This window comes from Octopus bimaculoides, chromosome 1 (genome assembly GCF_046866305.1).
Source record: "Octopus bimaculoides isolate indiv1 chromosome 1, ASM4686630v1, whole genome shotgun sequence".
Classification (NCBI taxonomy): domain Eukaryota; kingdom Metazoa; phylum Mollusca; class Cephalopoda; order Octopoda; family Octopodidae; genus Octopus; species Octopus bimaculoides.
Genome location: NC_142928.1, coordinates 195,450,524 through 195,473,286, shown reverse-complemented (window position 1 = coordinate 195,473,286; position 22,763 = coordinate 195,450,524). Strand labels below are relative to the sequence as shown.

The 22,763-nt window shown below is 39.9% G+C and overlaps 1 protein-coding gene across 2 annotated transcripts in view; it reads right to left on the bottom strand.

The window, feature by feature from the left end:
* LOC106869898 (uncharacterized) overlaps positions 1-22,763 on the bottom strand; it is a 40,414-nt gene that overhangs the window by 4,488 nt on the left and 13,163 nt on the right. The gene's annotated exons all lie outside the window — the stretch shown is intronic.

Sequence of the window (22,763 nt, the reverse complement as noted above, 5' to 3'; positions counted from 1 at the left end):
CCCACAGGGGGCTGGCAACAACCACGATCAGTTGATGCTTTTTATGTGCCACTGGCTCGGAAGCCAGTCAAGGTGGCACTGGCATCATCCACGTTCGGATGGTGCTTTTTACATGCCACTGGCACGGGGCTCACAACTACAATTTCCATTTGATTTTGGTTTCGATGTACTTGATTCAACAGGTCCCCTCGAGCATGGCCTGAAATTTTTTTTTATTTGTGGAGGGAAGAGTAAGTCAATTACATCAACTCCAGTGCCCAACTAGTTATTGTTTTACCAACCCTGAAGTTGGCCTCGGCAGAGTTTGAACACAAAACATAAGAAATGCTGCCAAACATTTTCTCTGACATGTTAACAATTCTTTCAGCTTGTTGCCTTAACTTGTGACAATAACGACAGCAGGTTTATTGTCAGACTTGAAATGCTTCAGTCTTCCAAATACCAACCTCTAATTAAATTCCTCGACCTCTTTCTTAGCTTACACAATCTAAGCTGACCTTTCAAATCCCCATTACACCTCTCATATATCTTTACACATCTAATTCCATTGCCCTGTCTCCAGCTATTGACTGACAATTCTCATAACCCGGCTGTCATTACATCCAGTTGCCTTTCCAACACTCAAGCAAGTGTGGTCCCAGCTTGCTTCTATTCTTTCCTTCTCTCCAGCACCACAAGGCCCTTCTCTTCCCCTTTTTCATCCCACTCTTTCTTTTCCTGAATTAAGCAACCTCTTCTGGCTATGTCTCATGTTTTTCGTTTCCCCCGTCCTCAAAGCCAAAAGGGACACGATATTATCTGTTAGTGTTATTTTGCATAACATGTCTTAATAATGTCACCAGTTCAAAGACTTTCGATGCTTGTGTATATATCATCAACAAACCCTCTAACATCTAATCCCACCACACCTAAACCCAAACATTCTACCTGCTTTATGTTTAAACTGACTCAGCCTAACCCCTCATACCTACACTACAATCACCATCACCATCACCATCATCGTTTAACGTCCGCTTTCCATGCTAGCATGGGTTGGACGATTTGACTGAGGACTGGTGAAACCGGATGGCAACACCAGGCTCCAATCTAATTTGGCAGAGTTTCTACAGCTGGATGCCCTTCCTAACGCCAACCACTCAGAGAGTATAGTGGGTGCTTTTACGTGTCACCCGCACGAAGGCCAGTCAGGCGGTACTGGCAACAGCCACACTCAAAATGGTGTCTTTTATGTGCCACCCGCACAAGAGCCAGTCCAGCAGCACTGGCAACGATGCCATTCTAAAAATATAGAAACACAATATTAAAAACCTGAAACTACAAAATAATCCATGATTAATTCAAAACAATGTGAATAAATAAGGATTACGTTTGACAAGGAAATCCGAAAGCTTTTTAAGGGTTAATGTGTTTTTCATGCTGGCATTTGTTAAATGGTTTGACAGGATCTGGTGAGTTACAGGGCTACACTGAGCTCCAATGTCAGCTTTGATGTGCTTTGTGTCGCTGGATGCCCTTCCTCCAGAGGTAACATAAGGGTGTCTGTATATATGTACCACTTCACTTGTATACACCTCCCAGTAACTTGACACAGCTTCTCCTTGCCCACAACATATCTTCCTAACAATCCCTCCCTCCACCGGCATTTCCCTCCCCATCATCTCACTCACCTTTTGATACCTTGTAAACTTAACCATCCACTCACCCCTATCCTATCCTCAGTACCTCTTCACTAATATACCCCACTCTGTAACTTCTCTCTCCACTTTCTCTCTCTCTTTTTCCAACTGAGGTAGCCATGTATTGTAGGACACTTATTTCTGTCCCTCATACACTAACCTCTCATCACTTGGCACAAAGCCACCCCACTCAATACTACCCCCACCTCATTTAATGGGGGGGGGGGAATCGTCTTGCAAATGACTTGGTGACCTCACTGGTGTTGGGGCCACATAAAAAAAAGCATCTAGTACACTCTGTAAAAAGATTGGTGTTAGGAAGAGCCCCCAGCCCTAGAAACCATGCCAAAGCAGACAGAGCTTGGTGTAGCTTAAACCATCCAATCTATGCCAGCATGGAAGGCAGACAGTGTTGCATGACAATGATATGTGTGTGTGTGTGTGTGTGCTGTTTCCTTTTGTACCTCCTCCTCTCACAATTCATCTTTACCATTTAGTCTAAAGACTATTTTTTGTTGTTGTTATTTCGGTCCTTGTCTGTATGTGAATGCCAACGGAGAAGCCTTTATGCAGTAGCTTGATTAGCTAGAAACAATAGGAATATGTTGGATAATGTAGCTCTGTGTCTGGGGGTGGGTCTGGAATTAATCAAACAAGAACCTAAACTATCTTTAATTAAATAATTCTAAACCAAGATTACTGCACTGACAGGTAACAGTAGCAACACTGTTTAATATCAGATCGAAAGGAAACAAATGATTGCTGTTATTCAACATTCAAATACCACTGTGTGTGTGTGGGGGGGGGGGGTGGAGAGAAAGAGAGAGAGAGAGAAAGAGAGGTTTATAGGATGATGACATGAATAGTCTTATTCAGCTTTCAAAAGCTAGTGCGTTTATAAACACAGGCTGATACACAAATATATGAATAGCTCCATTCAACTGTCACGTCATCATATGTATGTATGTATCATCATCATTTAACGTCCGCCTTCCATGCTAGCATGGGTTGGACGATTTGACTGAGGACTGGTGAACCAGTTGGTTGCACCAGGCTCCAATCTGATCTGGCAGAGTTTCTACAGCTGAATGCCCTTCCTAACGCCAACCACTCCGAGAGTGTAGTGGGTGCTGTTTACATGCCAACGGCACAAAGGCCAGTCAGGCGGTACTGGCAACGGCCACGCTCAAAATGGTGTATTTTACGTTCCACCTGCACAGGAGCCAGTCCAGCGGCACTGGCAACGACCTATGTATATATAGCTAGTCCTACTGCATATCATCCTCAACTATTGTCTTCAACTAAAGCCCGAAGAGGACCAAATCCTTGTGAATGGACTTGGTAGATGGAAACTGAGAGAAGCCTATTGTGCGTATCATTGCTAACTGTAAACAAATATGCCTGTCATATAAATGGTGTTTTTTGTATGCAATCTCCCATGAAACGTATTCTTTTGCTTGTTTCAGTCATTTGACTGAGGCCATGCTGGAGCACCGCCTTTAGTCGAACAAATTGACGCCAGGACTTATTCTTTGCAAGCCTAGTACTTAGCAGCTCGGCAAAAGAGACTGATAGCATAAGTTACGGGGATGTAAGCATACCAACATTGGTTGTCATGTGATGGTGGGAGACAACACAGACACACATGACAGGCATCTTTCAGTTTCTGTCTACCAAATCCTCTCACAAGGCTTTGGTCGGCCTGAGGCTATAGCAGAAGACACTTGTCCAAGGTGCCATGCAGTGGGAATGAACCCAGACCCATGTGGTTGGGAAGCAAGCTTCTTACCACACAGTCGCACCTGGCCATTGTACCATTTGTTTCTTCTGAGAACTACGGAAAATATTACGTTGCTCAAAAACAGGTGAGGGTTGATACAAGAAGAGAATCCTGCCTTAGAAAATCTGCCTCAATAAATTTCATTAACCCTGGCCTGGCTCTTCATCGGTTATGCCAATGAGGGTTCCAGTGGATTCAATCAACAGAACAACCTGCTCATGAATACTTATCAGGTATACATACCCTTAATGTTCTCAGGGAGATTCAGCATGACACAGAGTGTGACAAGGTTGACCCCTTTGAATTACAGGTACAACTCATTTTTACCAGCTGAGTGTCTTGCTCAAGGACAGAACTCACCACTAAGTATTGAGCTCATGACCCTACGGTCGTCGTTTAACATCTGCTTTCTATGCTGGCATGGGTTGGATGGTTTGACTGAGAACTGGCAAGCCAGAAGTCTGCACCAGGCTTCAATCTGATCTGGCAAGGGTTCTATAGCTGGATGCCCTTCTAACGTCAACCACTCCAAGAGTGTAGTGAGTGATTTTTATGTGCCACTGGCAACGGCCACACTTGAATGGTGCTTTTTATATCCCACCAGCACAGGACCAGTCAGCCGGCACTGGCATCGACCACGCTTGAATGCTGCTCTTTATGTGCCACCGGCATGGAAGCCAGTCAGGTGGCACTGGCAATAATCACACTCGAATGGTGCTTTTCATGATCATGAGCTGAATATCCTAATCATTAAGCCATACACACCTCCATTTAACCTACACATGAAAAAAAGGCAGACATTGAAATAATAAAACACACACATACACACGTTTCAATTCCACATTGCTGTAGGACATGTCTATATCATCAGATGTTCAAATGAAGGGGATATAAAAGAAATTAAAAATGGCTTTTAGATAAGAGTATTTAGGCCTCCATCGGTCAGCTAAAGCCATGTGGTTGGTTTACCTACATTAGTATCTAAAGGAGGGTGAACTACTTTCACTTAAAAGCCATTTTAAAATTCTTTTAATTTCTCTCCACTCTTCTCCAAACATCTGATGATGTGGACATATGCTATACCCATGAAACTTTAAATGCGTAAGTTAAATGAAGGTGTGTATGATGGCTTAGTGGTTAGGATATCCAACTCATGATCATAGGGTCAGGAGCTCGATATTTAGTGGTGTATTGTGTCCTTGAGCAAGACACTTTATTTCACAAGGTTCCAGTTCACTCAGCTGGCAGAAACAAGTTGGACCCATATTTTAAAGGGCCAGCCTTCTCACATTCTGTATCATGCTGAATCTATACACACACACGGATATATATATATATATATATATATATATATATATATATATATATATATTTGAAAATTATACGAGAGGAAAAATCAAAACCAGGGCAGAACGAGCATCTCAGGTCATTTAGAATAATTTAATTAGGGTAAGGTGAATTTTAATTAAATTTTTCTAAATGACTTGAGATACTGATTCTGCCTTGGTTTTGATTTTTCCTCTAATATAATAATATACAGGCTATAATGGAACCCTAACATGGATCCTTATATCTAGCCTTAGCTCTGACCTTCGAACCTCACAGTTGACTTGTTATAGTGCATATCTATTCATTTAGATCACAAGTGAATTAAACTCCTAATATTCTTTATACAAGTATATATAATAATGGACTCTACCATCGTTAGACGATGTATGAGGGTTCAATAATTTCTTACTGAACAACCACACAGATGATTTGTTTATAGTGATCAAATGTTTGTGTAGACATAAGCTCACTCCCTCCATCAAATCGACATTATCTGTACAGGTGCAACTGGATACATGTCAGGTGTCGAAATGATTGCAAAGCAACGTGAGTGAAGTGCTTTGCTCAAGAACACAACGCAAAGCTTGGTCTGGAAATCAAACCCATGATCTCGCAATTGTGAATGCAGCACCCTAAGCAGTAAGCCATGTGCCTTCACTAAATGTGTGTGTGTATATATCATCATCATCATCGTTTAACGTCCGCTTTCCATGCTAGCATGGGTTGGACGATTAGACTGAGGACTGGTGAAACCAGGATGGCTACACCAGGCTCCAATCTAATTTGGCAGAGTTTCTACAGCTGGATGCCCTTCCTAACGCCAACCACTCAGAGAGTGTAGTGGGTGCTTTTACGTGTCACCCGCACGAAAACGGCCACGCTCGAAATGGTGTCTTTTATGTGCCACCCGCACAAGAGCCAGTCCAGGGGCATTGGCAACGATCTTGCTCGAAAACCCTACAAGGCCAGTCAGGCGGTTATATATATATATATCTATATATAATACACACACACACACACACACACACACATGTACAAACACTAATATACATTATATATGAATAGCTTTATTCAACCTTCAAAAATTATATACATAATATATAGATTTATACAACTGGTCTTTTCCAGTCTACAAGTTATGGTAAGCGCACACACACGCACACACACAGAGAAATATATAGGTTTATAAGATCGATCACATTCAACCTTCACTGAATACGCACAACCATATATAGATTTGTAAAGTAAACTACAACAGCTGTTTTTACTACTACTACTACTACTACTGCCACCACCACTGCCACCAGTAGTAGTAGAGTGGTTAGTAGTTTATCAGTGAAATATTTTAGGTCAGCCCGCAACTATTAGCTCACCGTGCCTCCTCACTGTCTCCGTGTAGAGCTGTGAATGTATTAAAGTTCACGAAGGTGGGTGTATAATGCTATTGTATATTCAGAGATGATTATTATGCAAGTGTATGTTTAACGGGTACATATGCACGAGGTCAGTGTGTGTGAATGCACATGGATATATGTATGACTGTCTGTCTGTCTGTCAGGGTACTCCACCCCGCTGCTGAAACAGGGTAGTGAATAATAACAAATGGTGAAGTTTGGATTTCTCCTTCAATTAAGCTTTGCTCTCTCTGTGTCTGTCTTCCCCCACAGTGCAGAACCCTCCCATTGCCACCCACCTAACACATCTTATACTATGAAGTGACTTAATTAATTTGTGAAGTGGTTTAATTAACAAGGTGTCATAAGCCTGTAAGCTTCGTAAAATATAAGTCTATACACACAAGCACAGCTGGTGCTGCCACTGCTAGCCTCTTGTCAAAACTGTAATATTTGACCATCACATGAAAAAGGACAACATAAGACTGTCACAAGTGTTTTGTACTAAACAACCAGTTAAAAACAATATTTTAAACAATAGGTAAGTTAGAATTAACCTCGTTCATACAGGAAATAGAAGAGAAGAGAATAACTAGAAATAAATAAAACAATACAAGTTAATGAGTATGAGATAACTTTGAACCTGTTTCAATGTTATAATGACCTCATTAGTACAAACAATCTCTATAACTGAGACAAATGTTAATTGGTTTTGCCAGTCATACTTTACATTATATAAAGAGAGAGAGAGAATTAATGGAAGAGATGCAGGATGAGGAGAGAGAAAGAACCATAGTGATGGGAGAGGTGAGGTATAAATGACAGTAGTTGTTGGAGGGAGTACAAACGAGAGATTTGCATCGAGGCTAAAAAAAAACCCTTTTGAAAATTAATATAATTTTGTACAAGGGATTCGTTAAAAGTTAAACCATAATTAGTGGACATCTCTCATCTTTTACTTGTTTCAGTCATTAGACTGCAACCATGCTGGGGCACCACTTTGAAAATTTCAGTCAAATGAGTTGACTAAGCCTGGTACTTATTCTACTGGTCTCTTTTTGCTGAACCACTAAGTTATGGAGACATAAACAAACCAATACCAGTTGTCAAGAAGTGGTGGAGAACAAAGTCAAACACACAGACCATCATCATTTAATGTCTGCTTTCCATGCTGGCATGGGTGGGACGGATTGACAAGAGCCGGCCAGGCAGAAGCCTGCACCAGACTTCTGTGACTGTTTTGGCAGGATTTTTATAGCTGGATGCCCTTCCTAACACCAAAAATACATATATATATATACATACATACATACACACATATATATATATATATATATATATATATATATATATATCATCATTTAACGTCCGCTTTCCATGCTGGCATGGGTTGGACAGTTCGACTGGGGTCTGGGAAGCCAGGAGGCTGCACCAGGTTCCAATCTGATCTAGCAAGGTTTCTACAGCTGGATGCCTCTCCTAATGCCAACCACTCCAAGAGTGTACTGGATGCTTTTTACATACCACTGGCACAGGGAGCCAGTCAGGCGGCACTGGCATCGGTCCACGCTTGAATGGTGCTTATTATGTTCCACCGGCACAGGAGCCAATCGGCGGGGGGGGGGGGGGACTGGCACCGATCATATTTGGATGGTGCTTTTTATGTGCCACTGGCACAGGAGCCCAGTCAGTGGGGGACTGGCACCGACTGTGTTCGGATGGTGCTTTTTACATGTTACTGGCACAAGGAGCCAGTCAGGCGCCACTAGCATCGACCCAAGTTTGAATGGCGCTCATTACGTGCCACCAGCATGGGAGCCAGTCAGGAGGCACTGGTATCGGCCACAACTACAGTTTCCCATTTTGATTTCGATATATACATATATGATGGGCTTCTTCAGTTTCTCTTTGCCAAATCCACTCACGAGGCATGGTTAGCCTGGGTCTATAGTAGAAGACACTCGCTCAAGGTGGTGCCATACACTGAGAATGAACCGAGAACCATGTGATTAGGAAACAAACTTTATACGTGGCACCACTCAATATTACCCATGGTGGAAAAAGTTACCTGGCATATGACAGGTATCACTTAAGCCTATAATATAAAAAAAACATAGTCAAAATGGTCAACAGGAACTGTCATTGGAACCTCTTTGGTAGTGACGGTGGTGGTGGGCCTCCATTGTAAGGTGAAGAGGATTCAGTTGTGCAAGTGGCTGAGTATTCCAGACACATGTAGCCTTAAACTTAATTCTTAGGCAGAACCAGCACAACACTGTGTGTTAAAGTTATATCTTTTGAATTACAAGCAACAATCTGCTCAGTGGGCTTCTCTACAGTTTCCACTAACAGAATTTCTCAGTGGTGAGCTGGCAGAAACGTTAGCAGTATTTTGTTTGTCTTTACGTTCTGAGTTCAAATTCCACCGAGGTCGACTTTGCCTTTCATCCTTTTGGGGGTTGATAAATTAAGTACTAGTTACACACTGGGGGGGGGGGGGGTCGATGTAATCGACTTAATCCCTTTGTCTGTCCTTGTTTGTCCCCTCTATGTTTAGCCCCTTGTGGGCAATAAAGAAATAAGAATTTCACTCATGAGATAAAGGCTGAAAATGATAGCTGCCCAAGATGTCACAAAATGTGATTGAACCCGAGATCTTATGGCTGTAAAGTGAACTTAACTCTTTGACCCTACTACATCTACAATGATTGTAAACCACGCATGTACACACACAATCAGAAGCAGATATGCCAATTGTGCTAAGTGTTTCAATTAGTTTAATCTCTCTCACAGTATATTTAACTTATTATTATTGTTAACCTTGCTAACAAGTTATTGAAGTATTAACCTCATTAGCAAGGAGTTTCCATTGTTATTTGATCAAATTTATCATCAAATACTAAATGTTTAACAAAAACAAACAAAAAAAAAAACGGAATCAAATAGCCCCCCCCCCCCCCCCCCCCCCCAATAAATTCTGTTTATCTATTAACATGAATTAGAAGCTTCTGCATTTATCACTTAATCTGTCCCAGATTTTCTGCACTGTGCACCAAATAACACCAAATAAATAATATTTATAAGCCTATATGTGAACCTCTATGTATTCACACAACCTATCGAGAAATAGCAGCCTAATTTCCTTCAAATCACTCACTGTCATCTGTGACCGTAGGTTTCCTTGATCAGTGTTGACCTGGTGAGGGTCGTAACAATCTCCCTAATTGACAATGTTAAAAAGGGGTAGATTAGCAGAATTGTGGCTGCGTAGCACTTAGTTATGGCCATTTATAGTCCAAGTTCAAATCCTATGGTTCATCCTTCCAGAAGATCAAATACTGGGTCTGATTTAATCGATTGATACTAGGGCTTCCCAGGTCCCTTGAAGCAAACAGTGACAACACCCCGAGTGGGTCTTCTTAACACTGGTTCTGCTCTAAAGGTGTGTGAGGATGTAAAACCCAACAATGGCTGTGAGAAACAGTGACTTTCGGTATTCCAGCTTTGAAAGGGGCAATAATAAAACGCAGCCATGAAAATTCTATAATTAATGGCATTATGGAATGTGGCTAACAATGTCTCTGACACAAGTCAACAGAAGACGTAGATGTTACAGCTGAATATATCATATCACAGATCTTACAGAGGTGGTATAACTGTGTAGTCATCAGGATTGAAATGCATCTTTGGGGTAGATCAATGTCTCCCAATTGGGGCTTCACCTAAGCCCTAAATGTCTGAGAGAGGCTGCTTAAAGTGCCACAAGACATAGTGCTATATATAGACTAATTATATGCAAATGTCTGTCCTGGGTAGAGTTTCAGGTTTTGAGGAGTGTGGAACCATCCCTTGGCCACTTCCGTTCCTGGGTCTACTCTGACCTATCAAGGTCTCAGCTAATTAGCATTTCATGGAGCTGCCCCCAGAAGAAGGTCACTCACAGACTCCTCAAAGGACGATGAGGATCTTAAGCTGCTCATCTAAGAGAAGGGTACTCCATGCAAATCCTGAATCCAGATAACTACTGAGCTTATAGCACTTGTTGCAGTTGACCAATACAAGTTTGAAGGATGAGAGAGTGAGACTGGCCCTGCACAAACCATACCCACTGCAATAATATTCATTGTGCAGGCTATTATATCTAAACGGAGGGAAAGTGTCTGAGCTCATTTTGGGTGTTGGGCCACAGGGAGGCAAAGTGGCTGAGTTTCTTTCGAGTGTTGGGCCTCACTAATGCAATGACTAAGACATTTGGCATTATGTTGTGCTTGAGAAGAAGACCCATCAAGCTGAGCAAAATTGTAGCCATGACAGATACCAGTGTCATGCAAATGGCACCCATGCTGGCGGCACATAAAAACCATGCCAAATCAAACCAGAGTCTGGTGCAGCCTTCCAGCCCCGGTCAAACTGTCCAACCCATGCCAGCATGGACAACAGATGCTAAATGATGATGATGAAACGGAATGTAAGGAAATTTGGTCAATAAGGTCTTGGTTAACCCTCCTGATATCAATCCATCTAAGACCACCCCTGGTTCTGTAATACAAATTCCCTGTTTTAAAGTGATTTAAAACAAAACCACTCACCAAAAAACTTCATGACAAAGTTATTTCACTAAATTCTTCATTATAAAATTTTACATATCCAGTTAGGAGAGTTTGTTAATATAATTTGATAATCCACATTTTAAACTTCTTTTTCAAATTTTATATATATATATATATATATATATATATATATATATATAGATAACAGTTTATATATTGCTGTTGGCAGTTTATATTTTAAGGGTGAAAGGACTTATAAACATTTTGGTTATTATGTGAAGTCACAATGTAGCTGATAAAGAAGGATTAATGGACTACTGTAATTTATGCTATTCACATATCCGGATAATAGAGTGAAATTCACTGCCTTTGTTTTCGCTAAATTCTTCGTTATTTTCAAAATTAATTAAAACGAAGACAGTGAATTTCAACAGAAATACAACAAAAAAAGGATCAATGTGAAATCTCTTTAAGGATTCTTCTGGACTCAGCAGAGCAAAGTGAAGGCGCAGGGCTAGTGAGGGCATATGCCTTAAGCAGTGAGGGTAGTCAGCTTTTGATTGTAAAGTTGTGTGTTCAATTCCCACTGGTACAGTGTGTCCTTGAGCAAGACACTTTATTTCATGTTGCTCCAGTCCACTCAACTGGCAAAAATTGAGTTGCACCTGTAATTCAAAGGGGTTGGCCATGTCACACTCTGTGTCATGCTGAATCTCCCCAAGAACTATGTTAAGAGTACACGTGCCTGTGGAATACTCAGCCACTTGCATGCTAATTTCATAAGCAGGCTGTTCTGCTGATCAGATCAACTGGAACATTCGTTGTCGTTACCAGTGGAGTGGCAGTTATTCCCATTAGCACAGCAAAACCTTTTAAAGACACTTTAAAAGGTCTTGGTTTATTGTTATGAAAAAACAAGAAAAGATCTAATTGTGTCAAAGTTCCACAAGACATGGACTATATCCTAAGGGTTGGGGAACAATGATGCAATTGGTAGCTTAGAGGCAGACCTCCACCTCTTGCTCTCCTGCACATAACTGGTTCATTTATTCTATTATGTTTACAGTACTAAGTCACTGACCTACTAAACATCTACAACAACTACAAGCAACACTATAACTAATCTTCCCGATGACATTCAATCAGATCTGTTATAATAAATGAGCTCAGTCATGGCCGTTTTGTTTTAAGAAGAAAGTTTATTCAACAACCATCAGTTGCTGGTTCAATCTCATTGGTAGGTGTCTACTTTCAGAGCTTTCATCATCATCACCATCATCGTTGTTGTTTAATGTCTGCTTTCCATGCTAGCATGGGTTGGACGATTTGACTGAGGACTGGTGTGCCAGATGGCTGCACAAGGCTCCAATCTGATCTGGCAGAGTTTCTACAGCTGGATGACCTTCCTAACGCCATATTATGAAATTTGGTAGGTGGAAAATGAGTGGAAGCTCATCAGATGAGTGTGTGTGTGTGTGTGTGTGTGTGTGTGTGTGTGTGTGTGTGTGTGTGTGTGTGTGTGTGTGTGTGTGTGTGTGTGTGTGTGTGTGCAAAGTGCAAAGTGCAGACAATAAGTTCAAAATAATGTCATGGTGAGTTGTGTGTGTTGGGCCCTAATGAAGCATTGGGTTGACTGTATCTATGGGAGAGGAGGAGCGTTAACAAATGTTGGAATTATGTCCTATGCAAGGATCAACTGAAAAAGGGAATATTGAAACAATATTGTGTACCAGTTCTAGCAGAATGACTGTAAGAATGACAGGCTTCTTTCAGTTTCTGTCTACGAAATCCACTCAGAGGGCTTTGGTTGGCCTGGGGCTATTGTAGAAGCTACTTGCCCAAAATGCCACATAGTGGAACTGAACCTGGAACCATGTGACTGGGAACTTTTTACCACACAGCCATGCTCATGACAAAGTTATTTTACTAAATTCAGTATTTTCAAAGTTTGCTGAAACAAAGTCCATATATTTTAACCAAAATAGGGTAATCGAAGGATTAAGGTGTTACGTGATAGTCAGAGGTGAAAGAGTAGAACCCCCACAATCACCCTTATGGAACAATGAAGAAATAATGACACAACTCAACCTCAGACTGAAAATCTTGTCAAAAATCTTTGCAACAGAGTGGACCTCATTAAGGGCAAGCGAGGGCCAAGTGGTGGTATCAACTAGAGAAATGAGTTAAGTCTCGCAATTGTGAATAGGTACAACCTATTAGACAGCTTCTCTGCCCTTTCCATCAGCTGAATATTGATGGCAGTGGGACTGAATCCTGGAGCCACACATAACTAAGAGGAAAGTTTATGCCACAAAGTGGTTAGCTATCTCACCAGGAGCACTGAGCTGCTGTAGAGTTTCACCGATTGTGTGGGGTCCCTAAAGGAAAACATGGTTCCTTCACCGGCTGAAACCGGCTTGGGCTCTGCAGTACAAATGTCTTGTTTTCATAAGTTTTGAATTAAAATCTTCCACCAAACCATGGTCACAATTTATGTTCCTAACACTAGCTGAATGATAATTAAGTTATTTTACTAAATTCTTTGTTATATCTAAAATAATTGAAAGAAACACAGAGCATCTCAAAATAAATACAATAACGAAAGGGTTAATATAAATCGCTAATCATGCTCTATAACTAATTAGTGAGGATTACTAACAATTAACAAATGTGAAGTGAAATATAGTTTTTTTTTTTTTTTTCAGTCTAATAAAGGGGGAAATTTCATGGACTATAAGCAGGTACAAACAAAATAAACCTGACAAATGTTAGGTAGGACATAGCTGATGATAATCAATAAATTAGTCACATATATGATAAATCATTGAGCAGCACAACTTGTTACATTAATCACAATCCAAAAATATCTAAGCAACAGGCACCAACACAAATACACAACCTGCAGTTAACTGAGATAACCAAGAACAGTGCCAATTATATATGTGTATATATATGTGTGTATCTGTCTGTCTACCTACATATCTATCTGTCTGTCTACCTACATATCTATCTGTCTGTCTAAACAATTATAAATAAGGGCAAAAGAAAAAAATTTCTATGCCAATATGCTGAGAAATAGACTTTCAATCGTCAATCACCACATACAATATACATACTATGAATAACGATGTGTATTTATAGTGATGTCTATTGAATGTGGTGATTGACGATTGAAAGTCTATTTCTCAGCAAATTGGCATAGAAATTTTTTCTTTTGCTCTTATTTATAATTGTTTATAATTTTCACCTGAAAAGGTAATTTAATATGCTGGCCACTTAATGAAATTTTTTGAAAAATTTTATCCTATATTAGAAGTACATATCTATTTATCTATCTACCTACCTACCTACATATCTATCTATCTATCTATCTACATATCTACCTACCTACCTACCTATCTATACATGCACACACATAAATATCTTAATCTATGTATTTTGCATTCATTCCTTTTATATTGCAATCAGTCAACAAAAGCGTTGTTTGTAAAAGATCCTTAACAGACTAATCATCGGTTCACTGCATTTCTCACAAGTAACAAGGGAGTGGGTGTAACTTAGCATGGAACAAATATCATAAGAGACTTCATTTGAAAACAACTGTTTTTTAAAAACTTTCTCCCTGATGTTCACATTCCACCCTACCACCCCATTAAGCATCAAACAGACACACAGACAGATAAAAACATACACAAAGCACATGGCCAAATAGTGAAGGTGTTGAGATTGAGATTATAAGGTTGTGGGTCCGATTCCTGGCCCGGGCAGTGCGTTGTGTTTTCAAGCAAGAAACATCATTTCATGTTGTTCCAGCCGACTCAGTTGAAATGAGTACCAGCCAATTGTGAGTACAGTACTCTTTACCTACAACTTGATGTTCCACTTGGTCAAAAGTGGGATGGTCAAAAAAGTGTTTACATTTACAATTAGAGAAAGTATGACACATGCTACCAAAATCATGCTTGCTTGTCATGTGTTGCTTTGAATATACCACTCACAAAGTATTGAGTACTTGCATCACAAATCCTTCAAATTACTCAGGCTGGCGAGTGAGCACAGATGCGAGGTTCTTAGCTCCCTTTAGTTGTATCAAGCATTTGGTGATAGTAAAAGGGCTATTTATGTCCCCCTATCATTTGAAAGTTTGTGGGTCCTGGTGCCACGTATAAACCACCCGTGCTGTTGCCACATATGAAGCACTCAGCACACTCTGAAATGTGATTGGCATTAGGAAGGGCGTCCAGCTGTAGAAACCATGCTGAAACAGACAATTGGAACCTGGTGCAGCTCTCTGACCTGCCAGCTCCTGTCAAACTGACCGATCCATGCCAGTATAGAAAATGGAGATTAAATAATGGTGATGAGAATATGTGTGTGTGTGTATTTGTGTGTGTATGTTTTTGTGTTTGTTTCCCAGCATTGCTTACCAACCGGTGTTGATGTTTTTTTTGTAAGTTAGTGGTTTGGCAGAAAAGTACAGAAGTTGATTCGTTTGACTAAAACTTTTCAAGGAGGGGCCCCAGTATGGTCACAGTCTAATAATTGAAATGAGTAAAAGATAAGAGATTTATGACTCAGCAACAGAATATTGGGGTTTGTATCACTGCTTAATCCCAAGGTGACCCTATAATCAATGTGCTCCAGCTAAATCCATTCAAACTATTTTCAGGTAAAGTAAATTTGGTTAATCAGATGACCAAGCCCAAACAACATCACGTGTGTGTGTGTGTGTGTGTGGACGTGTGTGTTAAGAACACATTTATGTGTATCTGTGCACAGTGTGTGTGTGTGCAAAAACAACAGATGAAAACCAATATGCCAGAAGCAATCAAAAGGCAATCAATCAATTGATCAATAACGTTGAAATGTTTTCCTCTCAAAAACTTGTTTGAGACATGAAACAGTCAGTGCCCAATAAATGAGATTGATGGGAAGGGAGAGCGACGAAGTAGATGGGAGCCAGGGTTTTTATTAACCTTTTTTTTTGTTTTTGTACTTTCAGCCTTATAAGGCAAAAATCTATAATATGCAACAATGTGCGATAAGAAGTTTGCTTCCCGACCATGTGGTTCCAGGTTCAGCCCCACTGCATGGCACCTGTGTTTCTCTGTGTCTGTCTCTCAACACTGCTTGACAACTGGTGGTGTTGTGTTTAAGTCCCTGTAACCTAGTGGTTTGACAAAAGGAACCAACAAAATAAGTACCAAGCTAAAACTATCACCTTTATTGAGTACTACTACTCCTGTTTCTCAAGTAAACTGTAGATGTTCATCTTTTAGCTTTTACTTGTTTCAGTCATTAGACTGCAGCCACACTAACCTCGGGATGTCAAACAATGATGGGGGGGGGGCAAAGAGACACGAACATACATACATACATATATATATATATATATATACACACACACACACATACATATATCATCATCATCATTTAACATTCGCTTTCCATGCTAGCATGGGTTGGACGATTTGACTAGGGACTGGCGAACCAGATGGCTGCACCAGGCTCCAATCTGATTTGGCAGAGTTTCTACAGCTGGATGCCCTTCCTAACGCCAACCACTCACAGAGTGTAGTGGGTGCTTTTATGTGCCACCGGCACGAAGGTTAGTCAGGTGATACTGGCAATGGCCACGCTCAAAATGGTGTTTTTTACGTGCCACCTGCACAGGAGCCAGTCCAGTGGCACTAGCAACGACCTCGCTCGAATGACTTTTCATGTGCCACCAGCACAAGTGTTGCTATTTAAGTGCCACTGGCACGGAATCCAGACAGCTGCTCTGGCAATGATCACACTTGGTCGGTGCTTGTGCCATCACGATTTCGATTTCACTTATCCCAACAGGTCTTCGCAAGCCGAGTTTAGTGTCCAAAGCCAAGGTTAATTTTAATAAATCAAGAATTTATTTGGTATCAGTCTTTCTGAACCATTCTGTACCTATGGACCCCTTTGAGCCGTTTTACTCAGAGAGACCCCATAGCTTTTCTAATTTTTAAAAATCCTATTATATCTTCATAATTAAATATTATTAGAAACTGTATTAAAAAAATTTTAATTAAATTAAGTGTATTGTAGGAGTGTAAGCAATTTACTCTTATTTTTTTGACATTCTTTTACGAGCTACTTTCAGTCTGCCAAGTTCACTCACAAGGCTTTAGTCGGCCTGAGGCTATAGTAGAAGACACTTGCCCAAGGTGCCACGCAGTGGGACTGAACCCGGGACCATGTGGTTGGGAAGCAAGCTTCTTACCACACAGCCACGCCTGCTCATGAATTTTAACAACAGAATCTTATATGGACCCCCAGTTACGAACCACTGTCGTATGGTATTTGATATACTTGTTGTCGTTGTTGCTGTTCAAATATGTGCCACTGACCACTGCAAGTTAAACTCATATATTACTTTGGCATTAAGAAGAACACACACGGCTATTAATAATGACGATGGTGATGGTGATAATGGTATGAGAATGTAAATTTCACAGAGTCTGTGGCTGGAGAAATTGCTTGGGAATACATAAAAAAAAAAGAAAAAAAGAAGGAACAGTAGTAACCTCAGAAATAAAGTGAGTCAGTGAGATGTGTGTGAATACGATTATTGATTGGTTGTGTTTGTTAGAAGAAGGTCAGGGCCTATAAAACTGGGTATATATTGTTGTTAGATGGTGGCTTATTGCAGAGCAAACGAGAGAGAGAGAGAGAGAGAGGTGGTGGTGGTGGTAGGGGAAGTAAGTAAGAAGAGGGGGGTAGTAGTAAAAGACTTTATTACAATATATTAAGTATAAAACCAAACTTTTATGTAGAGAGATGATAATATTGACATAATGACTGGTCGTCATACTAATTGCTTGCATTCTAACAATTGGAACTCTCACATGTCTGTGCTGTGTTCTATATGTGTGTGTGGGTGTGTACACACAAACAGACACACACACACGAGTGGATAGACATCCAACAATAAAGTAGCAGTGGTTGCAGAATGTTTTATCTTTTACTTGTTTCAGCCATTAGATTGTGGCCATGCTAGGGCAATGCCTTGAAGAATTTTTAGCCGAATGAATCGACCCTGGTACTTATTCTATTGGTCTCTTTTGCTGAACTGCTCAGTTACGGGGACATATACACAAGCGGTGGTGGGAGACAAACCCAGACAGAGAGACACACACACACATACACGTATGTGTATTCTTTTACTCTTTTACTTGTTTGTCATTTGACTGCGGCCATGCTGGAGCACCGCGTTTAATTGAGCAAATCAATCCCAGGACTTATTCTTTGTAAGCCTAGTACTTATTGTATCACTCTCTCTTGCCGAACCGCTAAGTTTCGGGGACGTAAACACACCAGCATTGGTTGTCAAGCAACGGTGGGAGTGGGGTGGGGGGACAAACACACACATATATGACGGGCTTCTTTCAGTTTCCATCTACCAAATGCACTCACAAGGTTTTGGTTGGCCCAAGGCTATAGTAGAAGACACTTGGCAAAAGTGCATCGCAGTGTGGGACTGAACCTGGAACCATGAGATTAGGAAGCAAGCTTCTTACCACACAGCCACTCCTGCACTATAGATACTTTAAAAAGTAGTGTATGTGTGTATGTGGTGGATATTGGAACTGGGGTTATTTCCAAAAGGGCAGGTCATGTTGATAAAACTAGATAGACTGCCACATCTGCAAAGAAAGGTGTGAGTGGTGCTGCACTAGAGATACCATTGGGGAGAATGGTGGCCCTACCGACATTTCCAAAGGTGGGAGAGGGTTGTAAGTGGTAGTAGCAAAAAAGTCATGGACATTGGAAAGGCAAGAGAGGAGGAGGTGGTGCTGCTGCTGTTAGAATGAAAGAAGCTACAGAGAGAGAGAGAAAGAGAGAGAGAGAGAGAAAGAAAGAGAGAGATAGTTTAGAAACCTCAAATCTAGAAGTTAATTTGGGATTAAAAAAATAAAAAGCAACACGAAAATTAACAGAGTAAAGGTTATGTCCTCGATAGAAAAGCTTGATGGAGAATCTAACCATGTAGAAGGAGAATCAAATAACAAATGACATTACCATGTTAATCATCATCATCATCAGCAGCAGCAGTGTCATATTATAAACCTATTAAACATGTCTTGCAACCTCAGCCCCCCCCCCATACTAGTTAGTTATACTATCTTCATCCACCCCATGTTAAATGTAGGTCAAGCATCTCCTACTCCCAAGCCGTTTTTCTAATATTACTTCAGCATATATAAAAGATCTCTATGAGACACTGCAGACACACACACACACACACACACACACACACACACACACACACACAGGATACTACACATACTGAACAGGGATATCCTTTTCTACTCTAGGCACAAAGCCCAAAATTTTTGGGGAGGGGGCCAGTCAATTAGATCGACCCCAGTACACAACTGGTACTTAATTTATCGACCACAAAAGGATGAGAGGCAAAGTTGACCTCTGTAGAATTTGAACTCGGAACGTAATATCAGACGAAATACCGTTAAGCATTTCGCCATCTTACTCAAGAGAAATATCAGACTAATATTACAAACTTAAGGATAACACACACACGCACGCACACACACACAGAAGGCTGCAGAGTCAAAAGATGGAACCAATGGTGTCATAAAAAATATAAATTGATAAAATGCATTAAAATTTCCAGTTTCACAGAGACTAATTTGTTCCCTGCACTGGACCAAACCACCTGAAGCTGCTCCTTGATAACAAAAGGGTTAAATAGGAGTTTGTTTTACAGAATGATACACATTTGAACTGGTTCCCTCTGGTTCCCAACATACAAACTTCTTAACCCTTTTGATACAAACCCATCCAAAACTGCTCCTGGTTCTATGATATAAACTTCACATTTTATAGTGATCAAAATATTCAAAGTAGGCTAAATAACAGTAACACTGATCCTAATCAGGACTGCCACTTTATGTTGGCAAATAAACTTTACTCTATCATACTGTTGCTGCATGCTTCTTGTTCAGAGATTTAGACCTGATAGGTTTTCTATTTAAGATATTCAAGATTTCATGTTAATTTGTATTCTAAACATCAGTTCAATAAAAACAGTTATTTTACAACATTTTTCATTATTTTCAATATTAAGTGAAGCAAAGCCAGTGTACTTCACCAGAAATATGGTAACATAAGGCTTAAAGAGATCTACATTAAAACTTTCCACCAATATTTCATATTAATTTATGATCTAAACACCTGACAAAGTTATACTAAATTCTTTGTCTTTATCAAAATTTAATAAAACCAGGGCAGTGTATTTCAACAGAAATTTGGGGACAGAAGGGTTTAGTAGTTTGTGAAGGAAGATCTAAGAGAAACAGTCCCATTTCTAAGATGTCAGTTTTTGATTTGGATTTTTGACTTTCTACAGATACAGATTTTCTTCAATACATTTTAGTAGGAATAAAATTAATCCATCTTCAACAATGTAATTTTTATTCTATTTTGTTAATAATACAAAATTCCACAATGGCATCGCCAAAGGCTTTTAAAACTAAACTTCCAACCGATTAGGATACTAAAAAAACAGCCTAGTGGCTATATTTGCTGTGTGTTTTTATTAATCAATATTATAAATACACAGTTTAATTACAAGACTAATTTCAAGGCCCTCCCCCACCTTCTGTATTACTGATCATTTACCCCTCTTTCTGCCACCCATACACACTGCAGAGAGCTATCACAAACCCACACATTACAGAAGTATCTCTCTCTCTCTTTTATACAAATACTGCAAAGGTATCACTCTTTCATACACCCACACAACACCTGCGTTTCATCAAAGCTGACCTGAGTTAATCAACAAGCACAGAGTCAAGGCCACACCACACTTCCTAAGTCCCATAATGAACAGCTATGTCACTAATCCCTAACTCACAACACATTCACCTATACTGTATGAGTGTTGCAGTTCATGTTGCAGTAGAGGACACAGTATGGCATGTCTGCAAGGCTGGATATACCACATGGCTGAGGTGCAATTAAGCTGGCATTAGCATATCTCAACTGTAAGTATGGATGGATGGATATGGGGCTAGGTGTGACCGTGCAGTTAAGAAGCTCCCACTGCAACCATGCCAGTCCAGGATGAGTTCCACAGTGCAATGTCTTGGTAAGTGTTTCCAATCAAAGAATTGGGTTGCGAAAAGTCCATCACACACAAAGTAAATATGGGAGTGTGGGTGGGAGGCTTGGCTCCTAACCTCATGGTTTCATGTTCAGTCCTCCTGAATGTACCTTGGGCAAGTATCTTCTACTATAGCCATGGGACGACACAATGCCTCAGATGAGAATTTGATGGACAGAAACTGAAAGAAGTTCATCATATGTGTGTGTGTGTGTGTGTGTGTGTGCGTGCGTGTACACTCTGATCTTGACATCACATGATGGCTGTAAATGAGCATCATCATCATACAAGCAATGTTGTTCATTTTTAGTCTTCTGTGAAAAAACATGTCTGGCCATGGGGGAAATATTAACCTTGCTTGGAAACAAGGGAGGTTTGGTGACAGGAAGGGCATCTTGTCTTAGAAAATCTTCCATTTGATCCATGAAAGCATAGAAAAATGAACATTAAAACATTGTCAGTGATGAGTTGTCCAGTTGTTTCATCAATTAAATTACCACCATTAGCATTTAATGTCCACTTTTCAATGCTTGCAGGGGTCAGGGAGAATTTCTACAGCCGAATGCTCTTTCTGTCACCGACCCTCAGCTGTTTCCAAGCAAGACCATTTTTCCTCCATTGCTAGACATATTTTTCACAGAAGACAAGAAATGAACAACATTGCTGATGTCAAAATAAGGGTACATAAAAAATACACGTGTATATACGATAAGTTCTGTTCAATTTCTATCTACCAAATCCACTTGCTCAAACTGGTGCATAGTGAGACTGAACCTAAGGCTACATGCTTGGGAATCATGCTTCATAACCACAGAGCCACATTTCCCCCTTTCAATCCAAATTCCAAGTTACACCAGTTTAATAATAATAAAATTATTTCATTAATTTCATTTTTGTATTTGGTTTGCAAGATTCTTGATGTGAAATCTAGTCTTGGGAGGATCATTACACCAATAATAACACACACACTGGTTCAATACCACTTCTTTATTATTACCTTGAAGTGGTCATGAATAGCAACAAAGGGACTTTCACTCACAAACAACTGATTGACTGTATAACCAGCACATGAAACAAATGATTGATTAGTAAGTTGGTTACATATTTAAACAATTGATTAACAATAAAGAAGTGATATGGAATCAGTGAGTGTGTTATTATTGGCATAATGACCCTTCCAAGGCACAATACGATTATTTGGCTAAATTCTTTGTTATTTACAAAAATAATTAAAACAAAGGCAGTGTATTTCATCAGAAATATGATGATGAAAGGTTTCAGATATAAACTACAGAGTTTGAAGTAAGGGCATTGTTGCTCTAACTTCCACTAACTGCAACTTCTTGTATCAACCCCAGAAGTATGAAAGACAAAGTTAACCTTGGTGTATTTTGAACTTACAATATAAAGGTATGGTATTATGTACGCAAATCATTTCATCTTATCTCGTTTATCAATAGTCATTAAGCTAGTTTCATCATGTCACAAGACAACAAAAGATACGAAAAAAACAAAAAGAGAATTCTACAAAGGTCAAACTAGCAGTGTGACCTAGAATTGAAGAACGATTGTGAAATAGCTTGGTATTTTGAAATTACACAGAACGAACAGACAAGACACCATTATAGAGTAGTAATGTTAGTAAAGGTGTTAGTAAAATGACTAATAGAGGAAACGAAGTTGGTCACTAAATGAACCAGGAAATAAACAGTGAGTGCAAAGAAACAAAAACAGGAAAAACAAAAATAGCCAAAACAAATAAAAACTGCTTAAACACTGCTATTTCTAGATCCTACTTAAAACACACACACACACACACGTATACAGACATTGCATATATACAAACACATGTTTTCATCTTTTACTTGTTTCTGTCAT